Consider the following 12,338-nt stretch of genomic DNA (forward strand, 5'->3'; position numbering starts at 1 on the left):
ATGGTGGTATTTAAACAGATTAAAAAAGTCACTTCAATTTATATAAATCAGACTGATAATTATTAATATCAACAGATTTTATGTATATATAGTATGAATCACTCTATAAATATCACTTTTTCTCATAATTACAGTCAATATAATTTATTTATTTATTCGATTCTCGATATTGTTTTTATCACCAGGCGAGCCGTATCGACGTACACCGTGAATAGAATCCATTTCATTCATATCAAAATTTAGCCCCACTCATACATTGAACACTTTAATCAACATAATATGCATGTCGATCAAACTATCTTTTTTAGATGTAGGTATTACCGAGATTTCTAAATTATTTAACCTGCCATATTGATCTCGCCAGAGACAACTTTCCGCCTTCTAAATACGTAGACATCAATGTTCGTAAATATTTTATCTTAACGTATATAATTATATAAGTACCTGTGTGGCCCGCCCGCCGCGGCCGCCTCCACACCGCGGGTGTTCAGTGTTCTAATGTCTCCTGATATCACTCATCAATTCAATTTATTATTATAATTGAATGTACATATTACGTATCGCAGTATCGCCCAACCGCGCAGGCACTGCTACGACGGCAGGCGCGGCGCCGACTGACGCGTTCGCGTGCGGTCGGGCAGCGCTACGCCGTAGTCGATACCGAGCGCTACGGGACTGTGCCAGTTTATAAAATAGCGAGCGCCGACCACGCCGTGTTGGACCGACCTCTGATCTACTCTACGTTTACCGTTACATACCCTGTAATGAATCGTAAAGTTTGTTAAACTTTATAACAATTGAAAATGACATCTGTAACTGTGAGAAACTTCTGTATTTTATTTAGATATTTTCATGAGAGCGTTGGTAATCAATATATTACGTACAATTATCTCATGAAACCTGCGGATACAGTGTCTGATATCAGAAGAACATATATTTTATTGGGTTTCGAGAATGTTTTTTTTATTCATTTTGGACAAAAATTATGTATGCAATACCAGCTAGTGCTGTCAAAATGGAAATTCAAAATGGCGGCTTCAAAAAATTAACAACTTTTTCGTGACCGGTATCGTTTTCATGGTTTTTGAGGGTACTCAATCTGATTGTGCTCTCAAAATGTAAATCCAAGATGGCGGCTGCAAGAAAATGACAACTTTTTCGTTATGGGTGCCGTTTTCATAGTTTTTGAGTATGTTGAAACTGATAGGGCTGTCAAAATGTAAATCCAAGTTGAAGCTACATGAGATTCGAAATAATCAACTTTTTTATCATGGGTGTTCTTTTCATGATTCTAGAGGGTGTTGAAGCCGATAATGCTGTACTTTTTAAATAAAACTGTATGTTCACCGACACTCCCGAAAATCTCGAAAATGATATCCATATTGATTTTATTGAAAATTACACATCCGCCACCTTGGATCTTGAATGGGTGTCATATTTGTAATGGACACGTTAGTTAATTGTGCTTAATTGACACTCACGAAAACGATAATTGCCACGTCTAGTCTCGTCGGATGACTGCAGGGAAAAGTTTCTTAAGATTGTGGTAGAGGTGAAACTTCAACGTACTGTTATGAACAATTGTCATATGAGGTAAATTGCCGAGTTAACATATTAGTTTAATATAAAAGCGATAGCCGTCACGCGGTGCGGAGAGTTGGCTACACTCGGTCTTGTGAGTAAGTTCTGTATAAAATTGTGTGTGGAAATTAAAGTTATTCGGGAGTCAAAAAGTGTTTTTTAAAAAGGCCACCAGCGCGTCCATCTTAACAAAATTGGTGTCAGAAGTGGGATTTCGGGAAGGCCTATATAGAGATAGCTATTAAGTCTTAGCCTTGTAGTTGCAAGCCAGCATCTCTTAAACACCTCCTAACAGTTGATCGACGATAAGCCTCCGCTATCAAGCGTGAGCCCGCATCACCTGCTTAGTTCCACCACATCAGACCTCCGACCAGTGACCAGAGGGTCACCTGCAGCCATCCTCCCCGTGACCGTCCCACGGAGAACATCAGGTCATTGGACGAGTATGAAGAGTTTATTAATTCTGTGAGTTATTTCTAATCTTTACTAAGAGTCCTAAAGTGAAAAATCTCTCAGTGAATTTCAAAGTGAATGGTGAATTTCTATATTATTTCTCAAGACTTAGAACTTTATTTACAATTTGATTTTATAATTTTAAATGTCATTTTGAAAGTAAAAAGATCTTACTTTTTACAATTGTTACTATTTGATACAACTTATATTTTCAATTTTATTGTGTGTTTATAATTTTGTCTGTGTGTTCTGATGCTCTGTACGCTTTTGTAATTTTATTAATATCTAATGCCTAAAACAATTAAACCGGAACAGATTGTAGGAGTCGATTCAAATAGCGACTCAGACAGTTCTCTTTCAGAAACGACACCCCAAAAGCCAAAAATTAAAATGAGTGAAAAACTCACACTCTCATTTTTGACGAAGTTCATCAAACCATACAATGGGGATTGTGAATCACTTCCTGCATTTTTAACGAATTGTGGAAATGCAATTTCTTTAGCAAGTACAGAAGAACAGAACGTTCTTTTTAAATATATCGTGTCACAACTTGAGGGGAAAGCTCAATTAGCTTGTTGTCCAAAAAATATGCGGAAGTTGGCCCGAAATTAAACAGTTTCTAAAATCAACTTTCGGAAAAAGAAACACTCAACTCATTTATTACTTGATCTGCAGAACTGCATCAAGTAATAAAACAACTTACCAATGAACATGTGACGCAATATTCATTGAGGATTGAATCCTGTCTCACACGGCTTCAATCTGATATACATAATAGTTGTGAGAGTGATAAGGAACTCATCGGTAGAATTGCTGCAATGGAAGACTTAGCTCTCAACAAATTTTTATTAGACATGAATTCAAACTTTTCACACATTGTGCGCTGTAGAAACCCCAAAACTCTCTCCAACGCGATAAAATAGTCATTAAATATCTGAATGCTATAAATATAATATAAAATAAGAATGGACAAACTAAGTCTCATAAAGTTAATAATTATAATTTGCATCCTTCAAATTATAATCAAAGTTATAAAAACTTTTCAAACAATAATTCTTACAACGGTAACAAAGTATGCGTTTATTGTAAGAAGCGCGGTCACTTGATCGGTGAGTGTCACACGCTCAAGCATAAGAATGCCCAGCGAAATTCGAAACTTTCCCATGCACCGAATCGGACCGCATTCGCACCAAAAGGTAATAATTCCCAGGTGCATAGTCTTGATGTAGATGGATGTAATGATAATCAAGACCATTTAAACTAAAAGGGGCTTCGGTTCCGTGTCTATCGAAGTCTTGTCATATTAGAAATGACATGAAAAAAAATTATGTTTCTAAAGTTTCTACTTTTCCCCGTGTTCCTAAATTTTATAAATCACGATCAACATTAAATAATGGCAAAAGTCATAATAAAAGGTTTAATTGTACTGAGCGTTCTGATTTTGAAGGACATTTGCCCTGTGGTCAATCCATAGTTGCACAGAGTAATGTCCCTCATAGAGTAAATAATAATCGGAACTTATTTTATAAAACTCAGTCTTCTAATAGGTTTAAACAAACTGAATCTTCTGATTCTCAAGGACATCTGCCCTGTGGTCAATTCACGGTTGCACAGAGTAGTGTACTACAGAGAAAGAAATATAATCAGAATAAATTAAATAAGATTAAACCTTCTCCCTGTGCCTCTGAGCCGTTCTTATTAGCACAGGTTAATAAAAAGGGTAAACCTATTGGAAAGAAAGATTATAATAAAAATAATAATACCAAACAATTAATAAATACGGAACAGTTTGTGGTTAATAGAATTGATAAAATATCATTGCCGCATGTTTATTTTAAAGTTAAAAATAGCGAGAAACCTCTCAGCTTTTTAATCGACACTGGTGCTTCAATTTCGATAATTAAATATTCGAGTTTATCAAATGAACCAGTGCTTAATTCACATACTGTGAAAATTCAAGGTCTCAATGATAGTAATTCATACTGTGAATCACTTGGCTCTATTTTATCAAACCTTGAATATAAGTTTTTAATAAAAAGTAAATTGCGTATTAATTATACTTTTCACTCCACGACACAACAAATTTAGAATTCGATGGAATTATAGGAAGTGACTTTATTAAACACTTCAATATTGATGTTCAATATTCTACGAACTCTCTTTTAGTGCAAGGTTATTCTATACCAATAAGTTTTACAAAAAGTTCTTATGTGATACCGGCACGTTCACAAAGCGTGATCGAGTGTCAAGTTGCAAATTTAGATGAAGTGGATCATTTAAAAGAAGCTTTGGTTTTAGGCCAAACTATTAGAGAAGGAGTTTATTTTGCAAACTGCATAGTCCGAATAAAGGATAATAAAAGAGTTAAGAATGTTACTATTTTGAATAGTACTGATTCTCAAATTGAGATTAATGATTTTATGGTGACTATTACACCTTTTGAAGAGGGTATCTCTTTAAATGCACAGCCTGTCGAATTAATAAATCATATTAATAATTTTAAAAAGGATAGGATCAATCAGGTTCTTGAACAAATACGCTGTTCACATTTAAATCCTCAAGAGAAGAAAAAGTTATTAAATTGCATATCAAATTATACTGATATATCACAAAGATAAGTTCACAAAGATGAGGTTGCGAAACAAGTAAAGAAAATGCTTGAACAAAAAATCATTCAACCATCTACTTCCCATTGGAATACCCCCGTCTCCCGCCCGCCCCGTGGGTAGTTCCCAAAAAAATTTATGCCTCTAGTAAGCAAAAATGGCGTATTGTTATTGATTACCGTCGGTTAAACGATGTGACTGTTTCCGAGGTATATCCTCTACCTCTAATAACCGATATATTAGACCAATTAGGTCATTCCAAATACTTTTCAACTCTTGATTTGGCGTCTGGCTTCCATCAATTAAAATTAAATCCCAGTGACGTTGCCAAAACTGGCTTCAGTGTATCAAGAAATGGTATATCAGGACTAAAAAATGGTTTAAAAAATGCTCCATCAACGTTTCAACGTTTGATGAATATTATCCTCACTGGTCTTCAAGGTCTTCATTGCTATATATACCTTGATGATTGTATTATCTATTCCCACGACCTTGAATCACACATCAATAAGTTAGAACTTGAAATTCTAAGCTTAGAGAAGCTAATTTAAAACTACAGCCGGATAAGTGTAAATTTCTTCGACGTGAAGTCGCTTATCTTGGTCGTGTCATTACTGACAACGGTTTTTCGCCAAATCCTGAAAAAGTTAGAGCAATTTAAAATTTTCCAGTGCCCAAAAGTCCACGAGATATTAAATCCTTTCTTGGTATAACTGGTTATTATCGCCGTTTTATTGAAAATTATTCACAAATTAAAAAACCTCTTACATCTCTATTAAAAAAGGATGTTATTTTCAGTTGGTCTTTTGAACAAGAACAAGCGTTTAATATACTAAAACAAAAACTTATAAGGGCACCATTACTTCAATACCCTGATTACTCTAAAACTTTTATAGTAACCACTGACGCATCAAACTACGCTGTTGGCGCAGTTTTATCACAAGGTGAAATTGGTATGGACAAACCAATCGCTTATGCGTCTCGCACTTTAAATAAAGCAGAAGGTAATTATTCAACCACAGAAAAAGAACTCCTAGCAATTCTATTTGGTGTGAATACATTCCGTCCATATATTTATGGTTACAAATTTAAAATTGTCACTGACCATCGTCCTTTAGCTTGGTTGTTTAATGCTAAAGATCCTGGTAGTCGATTATTAAGATGGCGGTTAAAGTTAGAAGAATACGACTACGAGATTATTTATAAACCCGGTCGAATAAAATCAAACGCTGACGCTCTGTCTCGTAATCCGGTTAACGCTGTTGTTCATTCAAACTTAAAGCATTCTACTTATGAACAATACTTTAAAGATCAATTTACTAAATCTTTTTCAAGTGATACTAAAATTGAAGAACTTAATGAAAGTCTTCATTTAACTAAACATAAAATAATGATTTGTCCGATATCTCTAGATTTGGATTACTCTATGCCAAATTGTGAGCAATTGTTATCTATGTTGAGTAGTCCCGCTGACTTTTTAGAATTGGAACGTGAATCCGAGACTGTACAGTCAGTCGATACAAGTGATAGAACCATTTACTTTTTATTCACTAAGGTTCATCATTATGAGGAAACGAATTAAAGAACTATAAACAATTTATTATTAAAATTAAGAGATTTAATTATTAGCAAAAATGCTAACGAGAGTGATATAGCTATTTTTGATTTTTCAGACCCTTTTACAAAATTAAACTATACCAAAATTTACAATATTATTTCTTATATTTTTCAAGCTACTAATATAAATGTACATATTTAGAAAAATAAAATATATTATCCGACACCTGCGGAAGACCCAAATATACTTAAAGAAAATCATGATGTACAGTAGGATAAAACAATCCTTTTATTGGAAGAGTATGCGTTCAGATATAGAACGATTTGTTAAAGAATATAAAATGTGTCAAATTAATAAACCCTTACGAGCATCAAATAAAATTTTACCTGAAGCAGGTTTTCAGAAATTTAAATATATTTTGACACTTCAAGATGACCTTACAAAGTTTTCATGTGCATACCCTATGGTGACGAGCACTACTGATGAGGTTGCTAGAAGCCTTATACATTTTATATCTTTGTTCGGGTTTCCTAAAATGATCCTTACGGATCAAGGCACATGTTTTACTTCAGAGTTATTTAAGCAATTAACCAACATTCTTAAAATTAAAAATTTGTATTCTTCTCCTTATCATCCCCAAACTAACGGTGCCCTTGAACGTTCTCATGCAACATTAAAGGAATACTTATAGTCGTTTGTTAACGAAAATCAAAATGATTGGCATTGCTATCTAGCGACGGCAATATTATCTTATAATACAACGCCCCACTGTACAACTCTTTAAACACCATTTGAACTTCTATGCGGTTATAAGCCGACAATACCTAGTAGTGTTTACGAAACAAACGACAATAATACTTATGAGTATATACGAGCTCTTCAATATCGTATGCGATTTAATAGAGAAAGAGCACTTGAAAATATAAATAAAAGCAAAGAAACTTCAAAACGTTATTATGACTCTTCTTCTTCCTCAAAGTCATATAAAGTAGGTGACATGGTTTATTTAAAACAGCACCATAGATTAAGAAAAGCGCTCTCGGAAAAAATAATGTTACCCTTTTAATAAATCGCAAACACGTTAAACATCAAATTGATTAAATAAAACTAGTATAAATTATTGTTGTTTCAGATTATTGATCAATTCATGTTCTACGGAACCAATTCATCCAATTTCATATAGCCCAGGAATTTATTTTGACCCCACTTCAGAAGCTTACTTTTATAATGACTTCTGGAACGTCGTTACTCATATTTATACTTTAAGGTTACGATCATATTTACTGAAAATTGAAAGGTCTATAATCAATTTAAATAATTTTTGTGAAAAAATTCAAAATCTAGCGTTCATTAGTATAGACTGTAAGGATTCTATTAATCCCCTAGAAATTTTAATAAATGCTAGTTTTCTTAAATATGACTCTTTATCACATCTTATTTCTGAGAACCCCGAAAATCGAACAAAAAGAGCCCTCGAGTTCGGTGGTGAAATTTTAAAATTCTTTTTCGGCACTCTAGACCCCGACGATGCGAGAAAATACGACGAAGCTATATATATATATATATATATCAAGAAATTGAGAAATAAATCTCCACTTTAATGAAAAATTAATTTTATATTTCGAGATCAAAGTAAGATAAATTCTAAGATTATTAATATAGTATAGTAGTATATATAATAATAAAAGGTTCCTTATTATCTGTTACGAATATTTTAAAAACAATTTTAAACTCTATTATGTTTGCAAAAGCGAACATTTTGCATCCATATGTTTTATCGCCTAGCAAGCTTTATGATGAACTTTCAAACAGTAAATTTTCTTTAAAAAGAAATGTTGAATTTCCATTCATTTTAACTTTACAAAATATACATACTCTTATTGATTTGTTTGAGTTAACTTCGTATTTTTATAATAATAGGTTGATATTTGTACTTAAGATACCATTGATCAGTTTGACTAGGATTGATATTTATAAAAACCTTCCATTGCCTACACCTCATGAAATTGAGCATTACCAAACTAAATTATGTTCTTATTCAACCTTCTAAGTCTTACATTGCTGTAACTGATGATAGATTGTACTATGCATCATTTGATGATTTAGGTAAGTGTAAAAATGTTAATTTTGAATACATTATTTGTCCTCAGTCTGCAATCTTGTCTACTATAAATAATCCATCTTGGGAATCTAAGCTATTAAGCGAGGTGACTTTGTCGCTACCTGATATTTGTGTTTCTAAGGTAATTTATGGCAATATTAACTTATGGCAAAAGTTAAATAATGGACAATATATTTATGTACAGTCTAAGCCTAATAAATTAACTATTAAATGTAATAATAATATTAAAGATTATACTTTACATGGTACAGGAATCCTGAAACTTGAAGAGAATTGTGTTGTATATTTTCAGACTTTAACTTTTTATTCTAGCATCAACTTAAAAACAATTTTACCCTAGCCAGTTATCACTGGACTTTAACATTATTGAAGATGATTGTAGTAAGCCCAATATTTACAATGAAAGTTTAAAATTATTGTATCCAATTAGCTTAACGAATATTGATTTAGAATCGTTAAAGTTAGATCATTTGGAGAATGATATTAATAAAGCTGAAAATCAGCCTCACATAATAAAGTATGGAAATTACTATTCCATATTTACATATTTTATAATTACTTTTATTTTATTATATTTAGCATACAAAATATATAAGAAATGGTTGAAATGTAAATATATAATCAATGCAATAATAAGAAAGTCCAAAGGACAATAACGTCAAGTTCCACTGCGATTGAATTGACGGACATTTCAGATGAATGTGACAAGGATTCGATTAAAAGCCTTCCTGAAATAGAAATTAAAAAGCATAAAGTTCATTTTAGATCACATAGAAACTTAGATAGTTTCTAATTTACTTGATTTTTACTATAATTCTATCTTTAATTAATGATTACATTTTTTTTCTATTTCTAGGCTTAACCAAACATACAACTATAAGTTTGAATTAGAAGTAACTTAGTTTAAAATTAATTTTTGAGGTTTGGGTAGATTTTAATAATTTGATTACTTTGATATAGATTCTAATTATTTGTAATTTTAATTTTGATTTTTAAATAAGTCAATTTACTCAAATTTAAGACTCCATGAGCTTTGATCAAAGATTAAGTTTTCAGATACAGTAATTATTCAACATTGATTTTGTTTAATCAATTTTATTTTGTTTCATGGAGACTTCGATTATCTCTTAGATATATCTCCGTCTTTTAGGAGGGAGATGTTATGAACAATTGTCATATGAGGTTAATTGCCGAGTTAACATATTAGTTTTATATAAAAGCGATAGCCGCCACGCGGTGCGGAGAGTTGGCTACACTCGGTCTTGTGAGTAAGTTCTGTATAAAATTGTGTGTGGAAATTAAAGTGATTCGGGAGTCAAAAAGTGTTTTTTTAAAAAGGCCACCAGCGCGTCCATCCTAACAGGACAAAGTATGAAAACTCATATTTCAAAGTTTCCCGTCAATATTTCAAATAAAATATTTCAACAAAAATTAAAAAAAATATATTTATAAAAAAATATTTCCAAGAAAAACATTCAATAAAATGTTGTTTTAAAATATTACATAACTAAAAGTTTTGCACTTCTAGCTAATGGAAACTATTTGAATTTTGAATGTTATATTTTTTGAAATGTTGCAACCTTCTTAGTAAAAAAAAAACAATTGGCGGGAAAGGCAGTTGTCAGTTGTTATTTATCGTGAAAAGTGGATTTATTGTTGTACGTGCATCTTGTGAATGGAATGACAACAGGCCAACTAAAGTGAGGCAGGCGAGAAACGTTGGTAAAAATGTTCGCATTTTTTTCTCAGCTACGGGTCCCATCTGCACAATTCCACTTGAAGATCAAAAGAGTGTTAATGCGGAGTGGTATTCTACCATTTGTTTACCCAGGGTGTTAAAAAAAGTTCGCGAAAGACGACCAAAAAGCCGCGTTCTCCCACATTATGACAACGCTTCTTCACACACGGCCATCAAAACTAAGTCATTTTTAGCTTCCGAAAAAGTACAACTCGTCACCCATCCTGCACATAGCCCCGACCTAGCACCCTGTGATTTCTGTATTTTCCCTAAAATCAAAGATTTGATCAGAGCTGGTTTCACTTTTACCAATTCCAGAGAAGCAGTGATAGCGTTCAATCAGCACGTAGAAAACATGCCTTCAGAACTGTCTCATTTTTTAAAACAGGAGCACCTGTTGTTGTGTTGTTTAAAAAATGGTTCGATCGCATGAAAAAATGTTTAAAATGTAAAGGAGAGTATTTTGAAAAGAAATGAACATAATATTTTGGTTATAACATGTTGTTTTACGTCAGCCATCATACATACACTATACTGGTACATATGTCTACTGTAACATAAGTGAGTGACACTCGGCGACGCCACTGCCACTCGGTGACTCGCCACACGAACACGACGGCGGCGCCACAGAGCAGGAGTAATCAGTTGCCGGTTACTGCACAAGGAGCAGTCAAGAACACACGGCGCTTGGTCTATTTTGCAAACTAAATCTAAATTAACATTACACAGTTCCGATCCCTACCCAATGTCAGTTAAAATTTATAATAAGTTACTAGAACACTTAAAAGCCAAAACCAATATTAAAAAATTCCTACTGAAACGTCCGCGCAACTAGAGCGGCTTTTTTCCTAAACAGTCAAACGTCCAGGCAACCAGAGTGGCCCAGTCGACTTGCGTATTTATTTTGTGTTATAATCTGTAGTATGAGTGAATTAGCTTGTAAAATACGATTTTTTAAGACTCTATGGTAAGTAATTGTAATAGGCTTATCTTTAAATATCAAGTATCAGAGCAAAAATTAAAAGAAATAATTTATTGAAAATCGCTTTGCGGGGGGAATTGTCATTTGTTAGTTTTTGTAGTGTCAAGTGTTTTGTTATTGTTTTGTGTATCATGTAAGTGTAATATTTTAATTACGTATTATATTTGTTTTATATATGAAATTAATCCTCATGATATCTAGTTTCCGATTCTATCTACAAATTACATATAAATTCTTCTTACGACATTAGATCGACAAGTTATAACAGTATGATCGATACTACTTTATCGATTTGGTTTAAATATCAAATTTTTATTGTAATCCAATTAATTAACAGTAAATCATTGCTTGTAATAGGGATAAAATATCATAAATATAATGTTTATGATATTCAACAATCTGGATGTATTGAGACAACCAAGTATTTCACGTTTTACTTGTGCATTCCGCAGATAAATTGTAGGTATATACTAAGAATGGGTGCTTTATTTTAGTTTAATGCAACAATCCCGTAAGTCGAAGTAATGACATATTAATATCAAAAAATAGGTTATATAGTCTATTTCAATAATAATCAATTTTTATTAATGTGCGCGCTAATATTTTACATAAAAACTTAATATAATGAAAATTTTATCACATTTCTACCTATAATCTCGAGCTTTAACCTTTTATTTAAATAACTTGGGTTCAAAAACATAATTTATGATTTTACACGTTGATTTTTCTATACTTTAAACTACATAAATGTATTTTTTAAATAGCCATAGGTGCAGTCATTATGTAATTATATCGCTTTTAATAATGATGAATCTCGCGCTCGCCGTCGGATAATCTTAATCGCGTCATCGGACGTGTCACTACCTGTCAGCTGTCATTGGTCGGACGTTGCAATAGATAAGCTCTTTGAAAAAGTTACTATTTTATTAATGAATACTTAGAGGAAAAAAATATTTGAATGTCTGCCCCTCTGTCGTTCATTGCTATGCCTTATTACGAGATGCATGTGATAATTATTTAGTACTACAATTTTGTTTAGTAACTAAGTCGCATGTAACGCCATAATTAAATAAATAAATAATCTCAAATCAAATCAAAATCACTTTATTCATGTAGGTCAAAGAAATGACACTTATGATACTATATAATATAACTAAGTATAACAATCAATCATAAAACATGTAAATAATTTATGGAGAAAGGGCTCTCTGTGACCGGACGGTGACGGAACCATTTCTATCTCTTTATTTATTTTTGGTATTGGAGCAGGCCAAGCGGGCATAAATTAAAAAAAATAT

At 32.5% G+C, this 12,338-nt stretch overlaps 1 protein-coding gene across 1 annotated transcript in view; it reads right to left on the reverse strand.

The window, feature by feature from the left end:
• The window catches only part of LOC126978042 (igLON family member 5-like), a 37,472-nt gene extending 36,873 nt beyond the window's left edge, over positions 1 to 599 (reverse strand). The window contains exon 1 of the mRNA XM_050826768.1: positions 445 to 599. The gene's annotated coding sequence lies outside the window, so the exon portion shown is untranslated. The remainder of the gene's footprint in view (positions 1 to 444) is intronic.
• Positions 600 to 12,338: the final 11,739 nt, after the last annotated feature.

Source organism: Leptidea sinapis, chromosome 46 (genome assembly GCF_905404315.1).
Source record: "Leptidea sinapis chromosome 46, ilLepSina1.1, whole genome shotgun sequence".
In the NCBI taxonomy this organism is placed as follows: Eukaryota; Metazoa; Arthropoda; class Insecta; order Lepidoptera; family Pieridae; genus Leptidea; species Leptidea sinapis.